Below are 17,699 nucleotides of genomic sequence, written 5' to 3' on the forward strand. Positions count from 1 at the left end.
CCATGTTGACCAGGATGGTCTCGATCTCTTGACCTCGTGATCCACTCGCCTCGGCCTCCCAAAGTGCTGGGATTACAGGCGTGAGCCACCGCGCCCGGCCCTGCCTCAGTTAATAAACAGGACATTGTGGTCCTGTCTCCAGGTGACATTCCACAGTTATCCACAAGTTGAGACCTCTGCCATGGTTTCTACGATCAACACGCCATGGTTTTCCTCTCAGCCCCTGGCTGTTCTCTCTCCTCAGACTCATGCCCCTCTCCCTGGCACATCACGGAGCTCCTTGCCCCCAGGTCTTGTTCCAGCACTCTCACTAATAGAACCTGTGTGCAGATGACTCATGAAGAGCCGGCCACGACTCCGCTCCAGACCTGGAGGCTGACCTCATGAGCTACCCCCACCTCTCTGGCCCTCTTTGAGGGCTCGTTAGCCAGGTGACTGACTATCTCACGAATCAAGAACCTCAAGCTTCCCCACAAAGGATCCGGCACTGAGTCCTGCCACTTCTGTCCACATACACCCCCAACCCACCCCCATCCCCGCTTCCACACAGCTGTCAGCTCACCTGGAAGGCCTCCATAACCACCTAACTGCTCCCTGGCATCTGGTCTGATCTGTCTCCAACCTGTAGCCCAGGTGAGCTTTGAGAACATAGACCTGGCCCTATCTATTCCCTCCTCCCCACCCTCCGAAAATCTTTTTTTTTTTAAGGATGGAGCAATACTTTATTTTTACACACTTTGACAAGGAGGTTTTCCATAAATAACCTTTCCAGTGGCGAACAAAGACCATGAAAATCAGACTCCAGATATCAGTAGCTGTGTCTGCTCAGGGCCGAGGCTCCCCCTTGCCCATGTGGTGAGGTGGAGGGGTGTACTTCCCTTCCTTCATCAGTTTATCCCACTGCCTCCAGATGGTATCCCTACGTTTCATCGTTTTTTTTCCGAGGTATACACTCTACGAAATCATTATATTCTATCTTGCACTCTTTCTCTGCCTGGATAGTACTTATTTCATTTGCACCTTCTATCCATTCTGTTTTAAAAGCATAGCATTGAGCAGGAAACTTGTAGGGCTGTTCAGCACTTTGGATTGTCCACCATGGATCCGGGTTAATGCCGAATTTTTTCTGCACGTCCAAGAAAGGCATGGCTTTTCTTTGCCTGGATCTGCATAGCCATTGCTTCATGGGTGTTTTTATACTGAAATCAAAGGAGGCCTTCAGGCGTACAGAGGCAAGCCCAGGCTATTGCTGTTTTCTGTTTCATGGATCCTAAGGCCCCAATACTCAGTGGAACGAGTTTAGGTATTCTTCCCAACATAGCCTTGCTCCCCCTCCGCAAATCTTAGCTGACTTCCCATCCTTCTAGGAGGAAGATAGAACTCTAGGCCTGTGAGGCCCTGTAGGTCGCTGCTCCGTCACCCGGCTGGAGTACAGTGGTGTGCTCTCAGCTCACTGCAACCTCCGCCTCCCAGGTTCAAGCAATTCTCATGCCTTAGTCTCTGAAGTAGCTGGGATTACAGGAATGCGTCACACCTGGCTAACTTTTTTGTATTTTTAGTAGAGACTGGGTTTCACCATGTTTGCGAGGCTGGTCTCAAACTCCTGGCCTCGAGTGATCTGCCTGCTCGGCCTTGCAAAATACTGGGATTACAGGAGTGAGCCATTGTGCTCAGCTATTACTGATTTCTAGTATTTAATTCCATTGTGGTCAGAGAACATACTTTGCATGATTTGAATCCTTTTAAATTTATTGAGCCTTGTTTAATGGCCCAGAATATGGTCTATTTTGGTAAATGTTCTTTTTGAAAAATAATGATGCTGAAAGATACCAGTCATTGCAAATTTTATAAAATGCAAACTAAAAGGCCTGGTCTGGTGGCTCATGCTGTAATCCCAGCACTTTGGGAGGTTGAGGGTGGGCCAATCATGAGGTCAGGGTTCATGACCAGCCTGGCCAACATGGTGAAACCCCATATTTACTAAAAATACAAAAATTAGCAGAGCGTGGTGGCACGTGCCTGTAGTCCCAGCTACTCAGGAGGCTGAGGCAGGAGAATCGCTTGAACCCAGGAGGTGGAGGTTACAGTGAGCCAAGATCGTGCCATTGCGCTCTAGCCTGGGTGACTGAGCGAGACCCTGTCTCAAAAAAAAAAGAAAAAGAAAACCGTATTTCTGCATTCTGAGTTAATCAAGATTCGAAACATTCACACAAATAAGCATGGTTTGGATGAAAAGTTATTAGAAGTTCATTATAAAAACTAAAAAAAGAAAATGCAAACTATATAGTGACAAAAAGCAGATCACTGGTTTCCTTTAGGAGGTGGGGCAGACGGCAGGAGGGAAGGTTCACAGGGACCTGAGGAAACTTTTGGGTGACGAATCTTCACTATCTTGATTGTAGTGATGGTTTCCTAGGAGTACACATATGTTGAAATATACAAAATTATACTTTAAAGATGTGTAGTTTATTGCTGTTTTTATTTTTATTTTTTTGAGACAGAGTCTGTCACCCAAGCTGGAGTGCAGTGGCCAAATCTCAGCTCACTGCAACCTCTGCCTCCCGGGTTCAAGTGATTCTCATGCTTCAGCCATCTGAGTAGATGAGACTACACACACACGCCACCACACCCAGCTATTTTTGCATTTGCATTTTTAGTAGAGACATGGTTTCACCAAGTTGCCTAAGCTGGTCTTTTTTTTTTTTTTTTGAGACAGGGTCTCACTGTCGCCCAGGCTGGAGCGCAGGGGTGAGATCTTGTCTCACTGCAACCTCTGCCTCCTGGGTTCCGGTGATTCTTCTGCCACAGCCTCCCGAGTAGCTGCGATTACAGCCGTGCGCCACAACGCCCGACTAATTTTTGTATTTTTAGTAGAGACTGGGTTTCACCATGTTGGCCAGGCCGATCTTGAACTCTTGACCTCAAATGATCCACCTGCCACAGCCTCCCAAAGTCTTGGGATTACAGGTGTGAGCCATTGCGCCGGTTTTTTTTTTTTTTTTTTTTTTTTTTGAGATGAAGTCTCGCACTGTTGCCCAGCTGGGAGTGCAGTGGCGAGATCTTGGCTCACTGCAACCTCTGCCTCCCGAGTTCAAGCAATTCTCTTGCCCCAGCCTCCTGATTAGCTGGGATTACAGGCACGTGCTACCACACCTGACTAATTTTTTTGTATTTTTAACAGAGACGGGGTTTCACAATGTTGGCCAGACTGGTTTCGAACTCCTGACCTTGTGATCAGCCCGCCTTGGCCTCCTAACGTGCTGGGATTGCAGGCGTGAGCCACCGCGCCTGGTCCCAAGCTGGTCTTAAACTCCTGGCCTCCCAAAGTGCTGGAATTATAGGCATGAGCCACCACCCCCAGCCAACAGCTGTTTTTCAAAAGTTGATGTTTAGCAAACCTCGTAGAAAATTGAAGAAATGTTCAGGATCAAGCTATAATTACATAGAAAAATTAAGTGGTTCATACTTAGGAAAGAAAAATTGTAAATCAGTGTAGTGAGGGAAAAGTAAATTTTAAAAATGTATATACTTAAAAAAAAAGAAAGAAAAAGCAATCATTTCTTGGAAACAGACACAGTTTCCAAGAAAGGTGGCATCAGTTAAAGCACAGGCTTGGAGCCAGATTGTGAATTCCAGTCCTGCCACTCACTGGCTATGTGACTCTGAGCAAGCTTTCAGACTCTCTGTGCTTCAGGCTAAATATCTCTACAATAGGGGTGACCATAGAAGGGATGTGAGAGGGCCAGGTAAGGTGGCTCACACCTGTAATCCCAGAACTTTGGGAGGCCGAGGTGAGCAGATCACCTGAGGTCAGGAGTTAGTTACCAGCCTGGCCAACGTGGTGAAACCCCTATCTCTACCAAAAATACAAAAAATTAGCCAGGCATGGTGGCACACAGCTGTAATCCTAGCTACTCGGGAGTCTGAGACAGGAGAATTGCTTGAACCCAGGAAGTGGAGGTTGCCATGAACCGAGTTCCCGCCACTGCACTCCAGCCTGGTACCTGGCGACAGAGTGAGACTTTGTCTCAAAAAAAAAAGAAAAAGAAAAAAAGGGATGTGGGAGGATCCTGGGAGCAGGTGCTGGCCATGTATGTTTCAGAGTTGACCCTAAAGTGGATTTCCACAAAGCAAACCAGTTTTTCCATTGACCAACCATAAAATCGTGGCTACTTTGGTAACAAAACTGTTCTCCACCTAGCAAGTTTTAACCCATCCTTCAAACCTTCAAAGCCTGCTTGGGGTTGGTCACTTCTTGAATTCACCACATGCTGCCGTCAGAAGGGAGCCGGCAAACTCTCCTTCCCCTCCCTCCCGCTATTGGCAGCACTGAGTCAAGCTGAAAAAAAGTCTGGCCATGCTGATAAGCCAGAAGTGGAGTCTTACTACTCATTATTTGTCTGTTCATCATTTCATATCTGTGTACCAAAAGCCCATGTCCAGGCCCTGGGTCAAAGTGGGAGCAAAATTGTGTCCTCCCCATTGTAGTGGAAGCAGACATAAAGCCCCACCACCTAAATATGTGGACTTAAAAACTCTTGAAGAGCGCTGGGATGGTGTGGGGCACCCGGAGCACTGAGGAGGGCAGGTGCTGGCTGCGGGGAGGGACTGTGGGGAAGGGCATGCAGGAGAGGGAGGGAACAGTGTTTGCAAGAGCCCTGAGGGTCTTCGGTGAAATCTAGAAGAAACACTAGGAGTTAGCCAGGGAACAGTGAGAAGGCAAGAAGTAAAAAGAAAATGGAGGCTGGAAAATTCCTTCAGTGCATTGGTTGGGGGGCACAGAGCCCCTTTTGGGGCAGGGGTTGGCCACTGGAGCTGAAGTCAGGGGTAGGCAGGGGCCAAGGGACTGGAAACGTGGCCTGGAGATCATAGGAGGCGTTGTGGCATCTTCCCAGGAGCTGCAGTCTGACCCGCATCCACTCTGACTGTGGAGTGGAGGAAGCACACTTCCAGTGAGACCTGAGGAGGGCCTGTCCCCGAAAAGTTGGTGGGCGGAGCAGGGGCAAACTCAGGAGAGGAGGTCCAGTTAATAGAGTAAATTAACAGGGTGAAGCACAGGAGCCCCAGAGGTTCCTGGGTGGGTGAGGCTCTGCTCGCCAGGGAAACAGGGCCCAGCAGATGGTGGCAGGTTACCCCTGCCAGTGGTTCAGTGTCACTTTTGTTGGGCGAGTGTCTGTGGCGCATCCACGTGGATGGGCCTCCAGTGAACAGGATGCTGGGAATGTGAGCAGGAATGTGATAGAAGGGATGGATTGGGAAGGAAGGGAATGGGAGAGGCATGGATGGGCACAAAGATGATTCCCATGATGGCAGTCTCAGGCCAAAAAGCCTGGGATCTTGGAGGAAGACAGCCCTGGGGGACAGGAGGCTGTGCCTCTAAGTGGGGTCCAGTCCTGGGGGTGCTTGGGAGTGGGTGTGGGAGAGGGATGGCGGGACTCTTTCCTCCCTATCGCCCCTCACCTGCAGGCCTCCCCGGCCTCCCTCCTGCAGAAGCCTCAGTCCAAGTCCCCTGGCGCCTACTCTGAGTCAGGAAGGGAACAGATGTGCTTGAGCCCCTCTGGTAAAGTAGAAAGAGCTACAAAGCAGAGGTAGCTCCCTCAGGAGCTTACGTTCTGGTCAGGGAGGGTCAAGCCAGAAACACGCAAACAACAAGCAGGATGCATTCTGGCATGCTCCTGTCTCAGCAAAAACTGGGAGGCCTGGACGTGAATTTGAACTCCTTCCCCAAAGTACTGCGATTTTTCCTTGAACTCACCTTCAAATCTTCTGAGTCATCTTTGACTCATCTCTTGCCTTCGGCCCCCACATTCTGACAACTGCCAAGTCTGGTGGATTTTTCCTTTAAAACATTCTTTCTTGCCAGGCACAATGGCTCACGCCTGTACTCCCAGCACTTTGGGAGGCCAAGGTGGGTGGATTGCCTGAGCTCAGGAGTTCGAGACCAGCTTGGGCAACATGGTGAAACCCCATCTGTACTAAAAAAATACAAAAAATTAGCTGGGTGTGGTGGTGTGCACCTGTAGTCCCAGCCACTCGGGAGGCTGAGGCAAAAGAATTGCTTGAACCCAGGAGACAGAGGTTGCAGTGAGCCAAGATTGCACCACTGCATTCCAGGCTGGGTGACACAGCAAGACTCTGTCTCAAAAACAAACAAAAAACGTTCTTTCTGTCTGTGCTTAGGGTCCTGCCCCGATCCAGGCCCTCAGGGCCCCCCACCATTTCCACTTCCAGCTGGCTCTTGCTGGGTTTATCTATTCTACATTCTCGTTTTCATCTGCCCACTTCACAGTGCAGAAAACCCCTGGGCTCCCCGGACACTGAGCCCATAGTCCCTCTCTAGGCCTTCAAACCCCAGGGCCCGGCTGACCCCGCCTCTGACTGCTCACTGCTGGGGCATCAACATACACTTTCCTTGGGAGGCCCCCTCCTGTGTCCATCTCCATGCCTCACCTTGGTGCTCTCGGACCTGGAATGCTGGACATGGGCATGTCACCAAGGCACCTCCCCAGCCCTGCCCACAACCCAGCTGAGTTCCCTAAGGCAGCCTAATGGGGCACCACGGTTAGCCCTGACCAGGGGACCTGGTGATTTCAGAAGAATATGGCAGAGAAATAGATACAGAGAGAGGCAAACAGAACGCGAAAGGGTGGGGGGTGGGGGTGGTGCACCAAGAATATGCGGCTGCACTGTTTTCTGGTTTTGTTCCAGCCTCCCCGTCCTCCTCCTCTGAGTTCACAGCATCGCCATTCTCTCACCCCTCCCTCCAGCCTCCATGGGCAACACATCCTGCTAAGTGCACTCAGGGCCCCTCACCCACCAATTCAACATTACGGCACCCTCTTTTATTCACTCCGTTACCGCGGCACCCTAAGAGGCTGATCATCCTTCCCCGCTGGGTTGTTCTCCAAATGCACCTGGAATCTCTTGCAGTGCCCTTCTCCAGGCAAACACGTGTCTGCTGAGCTCGGCTTGGAAATCACCTCCCCTGGCCAAATTCACTCTGCGTGCCTCCTCCACAGCTCTTAGCCCCCGGTGTGAATTGAAATTAGACTCTGTCTTTCTCATCTCAAGACCTGGCACATGGCACGCAGCCATCTATGTGTGCTGAATGGATAACCGACTTGCTTTCCAGCGGGACCAGATGCGAACCCTTCGGCCAAAGGCTGTGATTAACCTTTGGCGCCACCTACTGGCCAGCTCATTGGTTGTGTACGGGGCCTCCAGTTGGAAATGGCTTTTAAGTTTAGGAATTTCATTTTTTCTTTATTCCCTGTGAAGGGAAAATTAGGAAAGTGAGAATTAAGTGACTTCCACTATAGTTCACCATCATTAATGTTTCACTCTGAAAAGTTCATGGCAAAGCTTCTAGCCTTTCATGGAGTAGGAATGAAACTGTCTGTATGTGTAAGAGAAGAAAGCACTTTTTTCCCCAGACGGACTCTTGCTGTTGCCCAGGCTGGAGTGCAATGGTGCGACCTCGGCTTACTGCAACCTCCGCCTTCTGGGTTCAAGTGATTCTCCTGCCTCAGCCTCCCCAGTAGCTGGAAAACCCACTGCGTCAGCTAATTTTTGTATTTTTAGTAGAGACGGGGTTTCACCATCTTGGCCAGGCTGGTTTCGAACTCCTGAGCTTGTGATACACCTGTGTCAGCCTCCCAGAGTGCTAGGATTACAGGCATGAGCCACTGCACCCGGCCTAATTTTCTATTTTTACTAGAGATGGGGTTTCTCCGTGTTGGCCAGGCTGGCCTCGAACTCCTGACCTTGTGATCCACCCACCTCAGCCTCCCAAAGTGCTGGGATTACAGGCATGAGCCACTGCACCCAGCCTAATTTTCTATTTTTAGTAGAGATGGGGTTTCTCCATGTTGGCCAGGCTGGTCTCAAACTCCTGAGCTTGTGATCCACCCACCTCAGCCTGCCAAAGTGCTGGGATTACTGGCACGAGCCACCGAGCCTGGCCTAATTTTGTTTTTTAGTAGAGATGGGGTTTCTCCATATTGGCCAGGCTGGTCTTGAACTCCTGACCTCAGGTGATTTGCCAGCCTTGGCCTCCCAAAGTGCTAGGATTACAGGTGTGTGTCACCATGGCAATCTTTTTTAAAGAAAGAATGGAGTGTTAAAAAAAAAAAAAGCAAAATTTGAAGCAAGCTGAGTCTTAAGGTAAAGACAGCCAGGGATTGCAGACAGCCCTCCCTGCTCCTCCCGAAACCCCCAGGATCTCTCTTGCAACCGTAGGGTTGTGGGCACAAACTGGGGGTACAGGCAGCCAGCTCTGCCCTCCACTGCTGCTCCTGTTCTGGTCTTGGTCAAAGCAACAGCAGAGGCCTTTAAGTCCCACCCAAGGGCAACCTCTGGTTCAGCCAGTGGAAGAACAGGCCTAGCTGGTTCGTCTGGTGCCCAGAGGGGCTGTTTATCCTCAGCTACCCCTCAAGGTGGGGTGAGTCAAAATTGAAACTAGAGGAGGAATGAACAGATGAGATGTCCCTGGCTGGCAGGGGAGCTGATAGTTTCTTTGTCTACACTGAGCAAGGGGTCACCTGGCGGTCAGGAATTGCCTATGTGGCCAATTGACCAGGTAGTGGGTACCCCGATCAGGCCACCTTGTCACGAATGGGTTGTGAGTTTCAGTGCAAACTTCCTTACAGACTTTTGGGCTGGGCCTACATGTCCTCTATAACCTGGTCCTGTCAGCTTCTGCCCTCATCTCCAAACCCTGCGATGCAAGGCTCCCTCACCCCAGCACCCTGCTAGTTCACACCTCTACATTCATGCTATTCCTCTTGCCTGGAAAACGCCCATTCCTTTAGGAGCCAGATCAACACTACCCCTTCAGGATGCCTCCCCTCCCTGCCACCTCCAGGGAGAGGGAGTGTTGGCTTCTTTGTTCTTCCTTTACTGACCTGGGGGCAAGTCTCTTAAGTCTCACGGGTTTTTTTTTTTTTTTTTTTTTTGAGACAGAATCTCACTCTGTCGCCCAGGCTGGAGTGCAGTGGTGTGATCTCTGCTCACTGCAACCTCCAACCCCCTGGTTCAAGTGACTCTCCTGCCTCAGCCTCCTGAGTAGCTGGGATTACAGTCACGCACCACCACACCTAGCTAATTTTTTTATTTTTAGTAGAGACGGGGGTTTCTCCATGTTGGTCAGGCTGGTCTCGAACTCCTAACCTCAGGTGATTCACCCACCTTGGCCTCCCAAAGTGCTGGGATTACAGGCGTGAGCCACCACGCCCAGCCCTGATTTTAATTTGCATTTCTTTGATTAGTAATCCTATCTTTTCATTCTTTACTGTCCTTGAGTTTAAATCCCTGCTCTATTATCACTCTATGTGACTTTGGAGAGATTACTTGACTTCCATGTGTCTCAATTTCCTCATCTGTGAAGTTCCCTCTCTAAAGAAATTGACCAGCTTCAAAGATGTATAGACTCTGACATGGCGGGATGGACTCTAATGAAATTCCTGTATCCTTACTCACACATCACAAAGCTTCTAGTCAGTATTTTAGTACCTCCCATTCTCATTCAATAAATTACCATGTGCTGGACGCTGCCGGCTGGGGACTGTGGCCCCAGAGATTCTTGAGGGAAGGTCAGTCACCACCTGTCCATCTGCTCCCAGCATTCAAAATTTGGTTCATTTCTCTCTCCTGCTGCCTTCTCCTCTCTCATTCTTTTGTCCTGTGGCTGCACGAGATACACACATATAATCTTCAAAGTTAGTAGCTCAGGGGAGTATTGAATACAGGGGAAATGTCCCCCTTGAAAGCCCCTTAGGAAAGTAAGCTAAATGCATCAATGACATGAGTTCCCTGTAAGTCACAAACTTCTACACCCTCTATGAAGAAGCCTGGGCTTCTGAACCACAAAGCCTGTTCTCACATTCAGCCTCTTCCACTCGCGTGCCTTGTGAGAGGTTCTTATCAAATGGGAATAATAATATCTACTTCCTTTTTTTTTTTTTTGAGACAAAGTCTCAGCCACCCAGGCTGGCATGCAATGGCATGATCTTGGCTCACTGCAACCACCGTCTTCCGGGTTCAAGCAATTCTCCCATCTCAGCCTTCTGAGTAGCTAGGATGACAGGCACCCGCCATTATGCCTGGCTATTTTTTGTATTTTAGTAGAGACTGAGTTTCACCATATTGGCCAGGTTGGTCTTGAACTCCTGACCTCAGGTGATCTGCCCACTTCAGCCTCCCAAAGTGCTGGGATTACAGGCGTGAGCAACCACGCCCAACCAATATTGTCTACTTCCTATGATTATTCTAGAGACCAAATTTAGATAAAATATGGGAAAATATAGTAAATAAAAAGCACTCAAGTCTGGGAGTGGTGGCTCATGCCTGTAATCCCAACACTTTGGGAGGCCAAGGGAGGTGCATTTCTTAAACCCGGGAGTTGGAGCGCAGCCTGGGCAACACAGTAAGACATCCCCAAAAAATAAATAAATAAAATAAAAAGAAGTGGGGAGCCAGGTGCAGTGGCTCATGCCTGTAATCCCAGCACTTTGGGAGGCCAAGGTGGGCAGATGACCTGAGGTCAGGAGTTTGAGACCAGCCTGACGAACATGGTAAAACTCCATCCCTACTGAAAATAAAAAAAAAATTAGCTGGGCTTGGTAGCACATGCCTGTAATCCTACCTACTCAGGAGGCTGAGGCACAAGAATTACTTGAACTCAGGAGGCTGAGGTTGCAGTGGGCCAAGATGGTGCCAATATACTCCAGCCTAGGTAGCAGAGCAAGGCTCAGTCTCAAAAAAAAAAAAAAGAAAGAAAAGAAGGCCGGTAGGAGTGGTGGCTCATGTCTGTAAACCCAGCACTTTGGGAGGCCAAGGTAAGTGGATCACCCGAGGTCAGGAGTTCAAGACCAGCCTGGCCAACATGGTGAAACCCCATCTTAAAAAAAAAAAAAAAGAAAAAGAAAAGAAAGAAGTGGGAGTTGATTTTTTTTTTTTTTTTTTGAGACAGGGTCTCGGCTCTACTCACTGCAGCGTCAATCTGCTGGGCATAAGCAAACCCGTACCTCCACCTCCCAAGTAGCTGGGACTACAGACACACGCTACCATGCCCGGCTAATTTTAAGAAAAATGTTTTGTAGAGGCCAGGTGCATTGGTTCATGCCATAATCCCAGCACTTTGGAAGGCTGAGGTGGATGGATTGCTTGAGTCCAGGATTTCGAGATGAGCCTGGGCAACATGGCAAAACCTCATCTCGGCTGGGCATGGTGGCTCACACCTGTAATACTAGCACGTTGGGAGGCTGAGGCAGGTGGATCACCTGAGGTCAGGAGTTTGAGACCAGCCTGGCCAACATGGTGAAATCCTGTCTCTACTAAAATACAAAAATTAGCTGGGCATGGTGTTGATGCCTGTAATCCCAACTACTCGGGAATCTGAGGCAGGAGAATCGCTTGAACCTAGGAGGCGGAGGTTGCAGTGAGCCAAGATTGGACCACTTTAGTCCAGCCTGGGTGACAGAGCGAGATTCTGTCTCCAAAAAAAAAAAACTATAGATATGTAAGTGTTATACATATTTTTGGGGTACATGTGATATATATATTTTTGAGACCCATTCACTCTATTGCCCAGGCTGGAGTGCAAAGGCACAATCTTGATTCACTGCAACCTCTTCCTCCTGGGTTCAAGCAATTCTCCTGCCTCAGCTTCCCGAGTAGCTGGGATTACAGGTTCCCACCACCATGCCCAGCTAATTTTTGTGTTTTTAGTAGAGATATGGTTTCACCATGTTGGCCAGTCTGATCTCAAATTCCTGACCTCAAGTGATCCATCCGCCCCAGCCTCCAAAGTGCTGGGATTACAGGTGTGAGCAATTGTGCCCGGCCTACATGTAATATTTTAAAGCATGTATTTAAGGTGCAATAATCAAATCAGGGTAATTGGGATATCCATCCCCTCAAACATTTTTCTCTGTGCTGAGAACATTACGGTTCCTGTCTTGTAACTATTTTGAGACGTACAAATTATTAACTGATTTCTCTACTGTATTCTTGAATACTAGAACTTATTCCTTCTATCTAACTGTATTTTTTTTTTTTTTTTTTGAGACAGTGTTTCGATTTTGTTGCCCAGGCTGGAGTGCAATGGTGTGATCTCGGTTTACTGCAGCCTCTGATTCCAGGTTCAAGCAATTCTCTTGCCTCAGCCTCCTGAGTAGCTGGGATTATAGGCATGTGCTAACAAGCCTGGCTAATTTTTGTATTTTTGGTAGAGACAGGATTTCACCATGTTGGTCAGGCTGGTTTTGAACTCCTGACCTCAGGTGATCCACCCACCTTGGCCTCCCAAATTGCTGAGATTACAGTCGTGAGCCACCAAGCCCAGCCCCTCTAATTGTATTTTTATAACCATTAACCAACTTCGACTCATCTTTCCCTCTCCTTTCCCTTTCCAGTCTCTGATAACCATCATTCTATTCTCTACCTTTTTTTTTAGCTCCCACATACGAGTGAGAACATATAGTATTTGTCTTCTGTACCTGGCTTATTTCACTTAACATAATGACCTCCAATCCATCCATGTTGCTGCAAATGACAAGATTTCATTCATTTTTTTTTTTTTTGAGATGGAGTCTCTGTTGCCCAGGCTGGAGCGGAGCGGTGCGATCTCGGCTCACTGCAATGTCCACCTCCCAGGTTCAAGCGATTCTCCTGCCTCAGCTTCCTGAGTAGCTGGGACTACAGGCGTGCAGCACCATGCCTGGCTAATTTTTGTATTTTTAGTAGAGATGGCATTTCACCATGTTGGTCAGGCTGGTCTCAGACTCCTGACCTCATGATCCGTCCGCCTCGGCCTCCCAAATTGCTAGGATTACAGGCATGAGCTACCATGCCCGGCCTCTCTCTATATATATAGACAGAAAAAGTTTAAATACAAAAATTTAAATTATAAAAGTCAAAAAATTACTGCTGCTTGTTTGGTTGGTAAAAAAAAAAAAAAAAAAAAGTTAAAAAATAACAGATGGTGCCCAGGCGCAGTGGCTCACACCTGTGATCCTAGCACTTCAGGAGGTTGAGGTGGAGAGATCACTTGAGGTCAGGAGTTTGAGAACAACCTGGCCAACATGACAAAAACTCATCTGTACTAAAAATACAAAAAAAATCAGTCCGGCGTGGTGGCATGTGCCTGTAGTCCCAGCTACTCGGGAGGCTAAAGCATGAGAAATGACATGAATAAGGGAGACAGAGGTTGCAGTGAGCTGAGCTTCCATCACTGCATTTCAGCCTGGGTAACAGAGCAAGACTCTGATTCAAAAAAACAACAACAGAAAAGAAAAAAAAACAGATGGTGGTGAAGTTGCCGAGAAAAGCAAACACTTATACACTGTTGGTGGGTTTGTAAGTTAGTTCAGCCCCTATGAAAAGCAGTTTGGGGCCGGGCGTGGTGGCTCATGCCTGTAATCCCAGCACTTTGGGAGGCTGAGGCGGGTGGATCACGAGGTCAAGAGATTGAGACCATCCTGGCCAACACGGTGAAACTCCATCTCTGTTTTTTAAATAAAAATAAAAAAAGAAAAGCAGTTTGGAGATGTCTCAAAGAACCAAAAATAGAACTACCAATCGACCCAGGAATCCTGTTAATTAAAGGAAAATAGATAGTTTTACCAAAAAGACTGCTGTCCTCCATCCGTGGCCACGAGCAGGATGGGACTGAAACTGGAACAGAGTCCTTTCGTGGGAATTTTCTACTTAGAGTTGGCAGGAAAGAGCCTTCTTTCCGCTCCAGATTCAAGGTTATAAAGATGTAAGCCTGGAGCTGTTGAGGCCATAAGTCTGGTGTTATGGGAATGAAGCCACCAGAGAGAGAATCAGAGCTAAGAGATGGACAGTGAGAAACTTTCAAGACCTAGTGCCATGAAAGCTAAGCTCCTCCCTCTGCATTTCCTATGGTTGGGCCCTGGGAGCCATTGATCGCTTTTTATTTTGGCTAATGAGAGTGGGGTTCCTGTTGCTTGCAACCAAATGTTCTGAATGACATACCATACAAGCATCCTTCAGCATCCCCAGGACTTTGCTGTTGGGTGGATAAAACTCAAAAGAAAAATTAACTTCCTTTCATATAGAGAGGGCTCAGTGTCTTACAAATAGAAGAAATGTAAACTTATTTGCTAGTGAGGCAAGATTCCTGGGTTATATAAGAACCTACTTAATAAATGTTAAGTGCTATTTACATTCAGTGGCAGAAACTCTTGGTTGTCTAATCAGTTATATTCCAATAGCCTCTCCCTGACACTTCCTATTATGAAGGCTGGAAAGCTGAGCACGGCACTTGCTTTCCCAGCCTCTAAAGCAGTCAGAGGAATCCATGCGATCCAGTCCTGGGCTGTAAGACATAAGCAGGAGTCTGTTACTGGTTGGGTGGGGGAAGTGACTTAATAGCTCAATATTTTTTATTTTATTATAAATTATCTCACAGAAGGATCACTTGAGGCCAAGAGTTCAAGACCAGCCTAGGCAACACAGTGAGACATCCATCTCAAAAAAAATAAATAAAATAAAATGGTGGTGTGCACCTGTAGTTCCAGCTACTCAGGAGGCTGAGAGAGGAGAATCACTTAAGCACAGGAGTTCGAGACTGCAGTGAATTATGATTTCACCACTGCACTCCAGCCTGGGTGACAGGGCAAGACCTTGTCTCTTTAAAAAAATGCCTTAAATAAATTTTGAAAGTTGGTGGAGGTATAAAAATAAATGAAAACATTTAAAAAATGATTTTGTTCTCTAGCCTGGGTGACAGAGTGAGACTCCATCTCAAAATAAATGAATAAATTAAAAAATTGATTTTATATAAAAATGTCTAGTTATTTTCTTTCTGGATAAAAATAAACATCAGAAAATATTTCAAACATTTAAATATAAGAAAATAATTCACGGCCGGGCGCGGTGGCTCAAGCCTGTAATCCCAGCACTTTGGGAGGCCGAGGCGGGTGGATCACGAGGTCAAGAGATCGAGACCATCCTGGTCAACATGGTGAAACCCCGTCTCTACTAATACAAAAAATTAGCTGGGCATGGTGGCGCGTGCCTGTAATCCCAGCTACTCAGGAGGCTGAGGCAGGAGAATTGCCTGAACCCAGGAGGCGGAGGTTGCGGTGAGCCGAGATCGCGCCATTGCACTCCAGCCTGGGTAACAAGAGCGAAAACTCCGCCTCAAAAAAAAAAAAAAAAAAAAAAAAAAAAAAGAAAATAATTCAAATATTTCAAAATAATTTGTAAGGCAGATGAGAGAATAGAGAATAGGCATTGCAAATACCTGATGTTCCTTCTAAGAGCAAGAGGTTTCGGCCAGGCATGGTGGTTCGTGTCAGTAATCCCAGCACTTTGGGAGGCAGAGGAGGGCGGATCACCTGAGTTCAAAACCAGCCTGGCCAACTTGGAGAAGCACCATCTCTACTGAAAATATAAAAATCAGCTAGGTGTGGTAGCACACACCTGTAATCCCAGCTGCTTGGGAGGCTGAGGCAGGAGAATTGCTTGAACCCGGGAGGCGAAGGTTGCAGTGAGCCAAGATTGTGCCGCTGCACTCTAGCCTGGACAAAGCAACACTCCATCTCCAAAAAAAAAAAAAAAAAAAGAAAGAAAGTAAAAGAAAAGAAAGCTGTTGCAATGGTTCAGGCAAAGGGGAAGAGAGTTCTGTGAAAATAGCTGCCTGGCAATGCAGTTCATTTACGTTTACATTTGTGCATTGGCAGAGCCTGGCTTTTCCAGTTCTTTGTTCAGAAACGGCTCTCTCAATGATTCTTGACCTCTAAAAGCATCTGTCCACAAAACTATTCATTTACTCCTGAAAGTTTTTCACTATTTTCATAACAATGGATATCAAAATCCTTTTTTTTTTTTTTTTGAGACGGAGTTTCACTCTTGTTACCCAGGCTGGAGTGCAATGGCGCGATCTTGGCTCACCGCAACCTCCGCCTCCTGGGTTCAAGCAATTCTCCTGCCTCAGCCTCCCGAGTAGCCGGGACTACAGGCGCGCGCCACCATGCCCAGCTAATTTTTGTATTTTTAGTAAAGACAGGGTTTCACCTTGTTGACCAGGATGGTCTCGATCTCTTGACCTCGTGATCCACCCGCCTTGGCCTCCCAAAGTGCTGGGATTATAGGCGTGAGCCACCGTATCCGGCCCCTCAAAATCCATTTTTTGATCAAAGTATTTTGTTAGCTTTTGACTTTCAGTGAGCAGGGAAGAGCCATCATTTAATCAAGAATCTTTTGTTCTGTCAGCTAATATCAAGTAGGGAGCTTCTTTAAAAAGAAATCCTGATTATACAATCGTGAATAATCATGACGAAGATGAAAAGAGGGAAGCAGTAATGGAAACCAGTGTGCCAGCCTGAGCTCCCTGTTGAGCTAATGTGTTGGGTTTTTTTTCTTGTTTTGAGACAGAATCTCACTCTGTCACCCAGGCTGGAGTGCAGTGGTCCAATTTGGCTCACTGCAACCTTCACCTCCCAGGTTCAAGTGATTCTCCTGCCTCAGCCTGCTGGGTAGCTGGGATTGCAGGCACCTGTCACCACGTCCAGTTAATTTTTGTATTTTTAGTAGAGACGGGGTTTCGCCATGTGGCCAGGCTGGTCTTGAACTCCTGACCTCAGGTGATCTGGCTGCCTCAGCCTCCCAAAGTACTGGGATCACAGGTATGAGCCAATGCCTGGCCTGTTGAGCTAATGTTTTGAGAGGATGGACAAAATATAGATGAAGGGAAGTATAATCAGAGATGGATCCTGAAGAATGGGACAATTGTGAAAAATACTGTCAGGAGGACTGTGTTGTAGTTTGCCAGAGATTCTAAGGAAAATAAAAAAGGTCTTTTTTTTTTTTTAAAGATGGGGTTTCACCATGATGGCCAGGCTGGTCTTGAACTCCTGACCTCAGGTGATCCACCCACCTCAGCCTCCCAAAGTGCTAGGATTACAGGCGTGAGCCACCGCGCCCAGCCAAAAAAGGTCTTTAAAGTTATTCTTAGGGCAAGAAGAACAAAGAAAGCATATTATCTATAGCTTAAGGGATGATATAGAGTGATACTGAGAGAAGGCAGAAATACTTTATAGACAGAAGAAGTGTTGTCATTGACAGTAACTTCAGCCAAGCCTATGCCTAGTTTCTCCTGATATCCTGAGCCCTTTAGGCAGGCTAGGGCGGGGAGTCTGGAAGCAGCGGTGCTCCAATTCAGGCCTGCTGCACATCCAGGGGATTCCTTTCACCACTTTCCTTGGCTAGAATCCCTGTTTCATAGATCTCATGCCTTCTTCTTTCTTGGTTTAGCAGGAGCACATTTTCCACAAGCACAGAGGATACTTAGGGGATAAGAATGCTGGTGGGTGTGTCAGCGGGTGCAGCTGTTCTGGAGAGCCACCTAGCAGTTTCAGTCAGATGAAGAATCTGTGAATCTTCTGTCCCACCAATCCTGTTCCTGAGCACATACCCAAGGGAAATTCCCACACGGATCCATAAGAGGGCGTGTATGAAGATGCTCGCAGTAATACTGTTTGTGACTTTGCATGTATAAAGGCTTCTGATTTCCATAATTTTATACCCTATCACTTCACTGAATTCTCTCTTTAAAAATAATTTTTTTTTTTAAAGAATTGGGGCCTTGAAGCCCAGGTGCAATGGCTCACACCTGTAATACCAGTACTTTAGGAGGCCAAAACAGTAGGATCGCTTGAGACCATTTTGAG

General features: G+C 47.4%; 1 pseudogene; it reads right to left on the reverse strand.

Annotated features, from left to right (window-relative positions):
• Positions 1–661: 661 nt before the first annotated feature.
• On the reverse strand, positions 662–10,262 carry LOC105730460 (NADH dehydrogenase [ubiquinone] iron-sulfur protein 5-like; annotated as a pseudogene).
• Positions 10,263–17,699: the final 7,437 nt, after the last annotated feature.

The sequence above is a fragment of the Aotus nancymaae genome, unplaced genomic scaffold (genome assembly GCF_030222135.1).
Source record: "Aotus nancymaae isolate 86718 unplaced genomic scaffold, 86718_ANA_hifiasm-v0.15.2.pri h1tg000011l, whole genome shotgun sequence".
NCBI lineage: Eukaryota > Metazoa > Chordata > Mammalia > Primates > Aotidae > Aotus > Aotus nancymaae.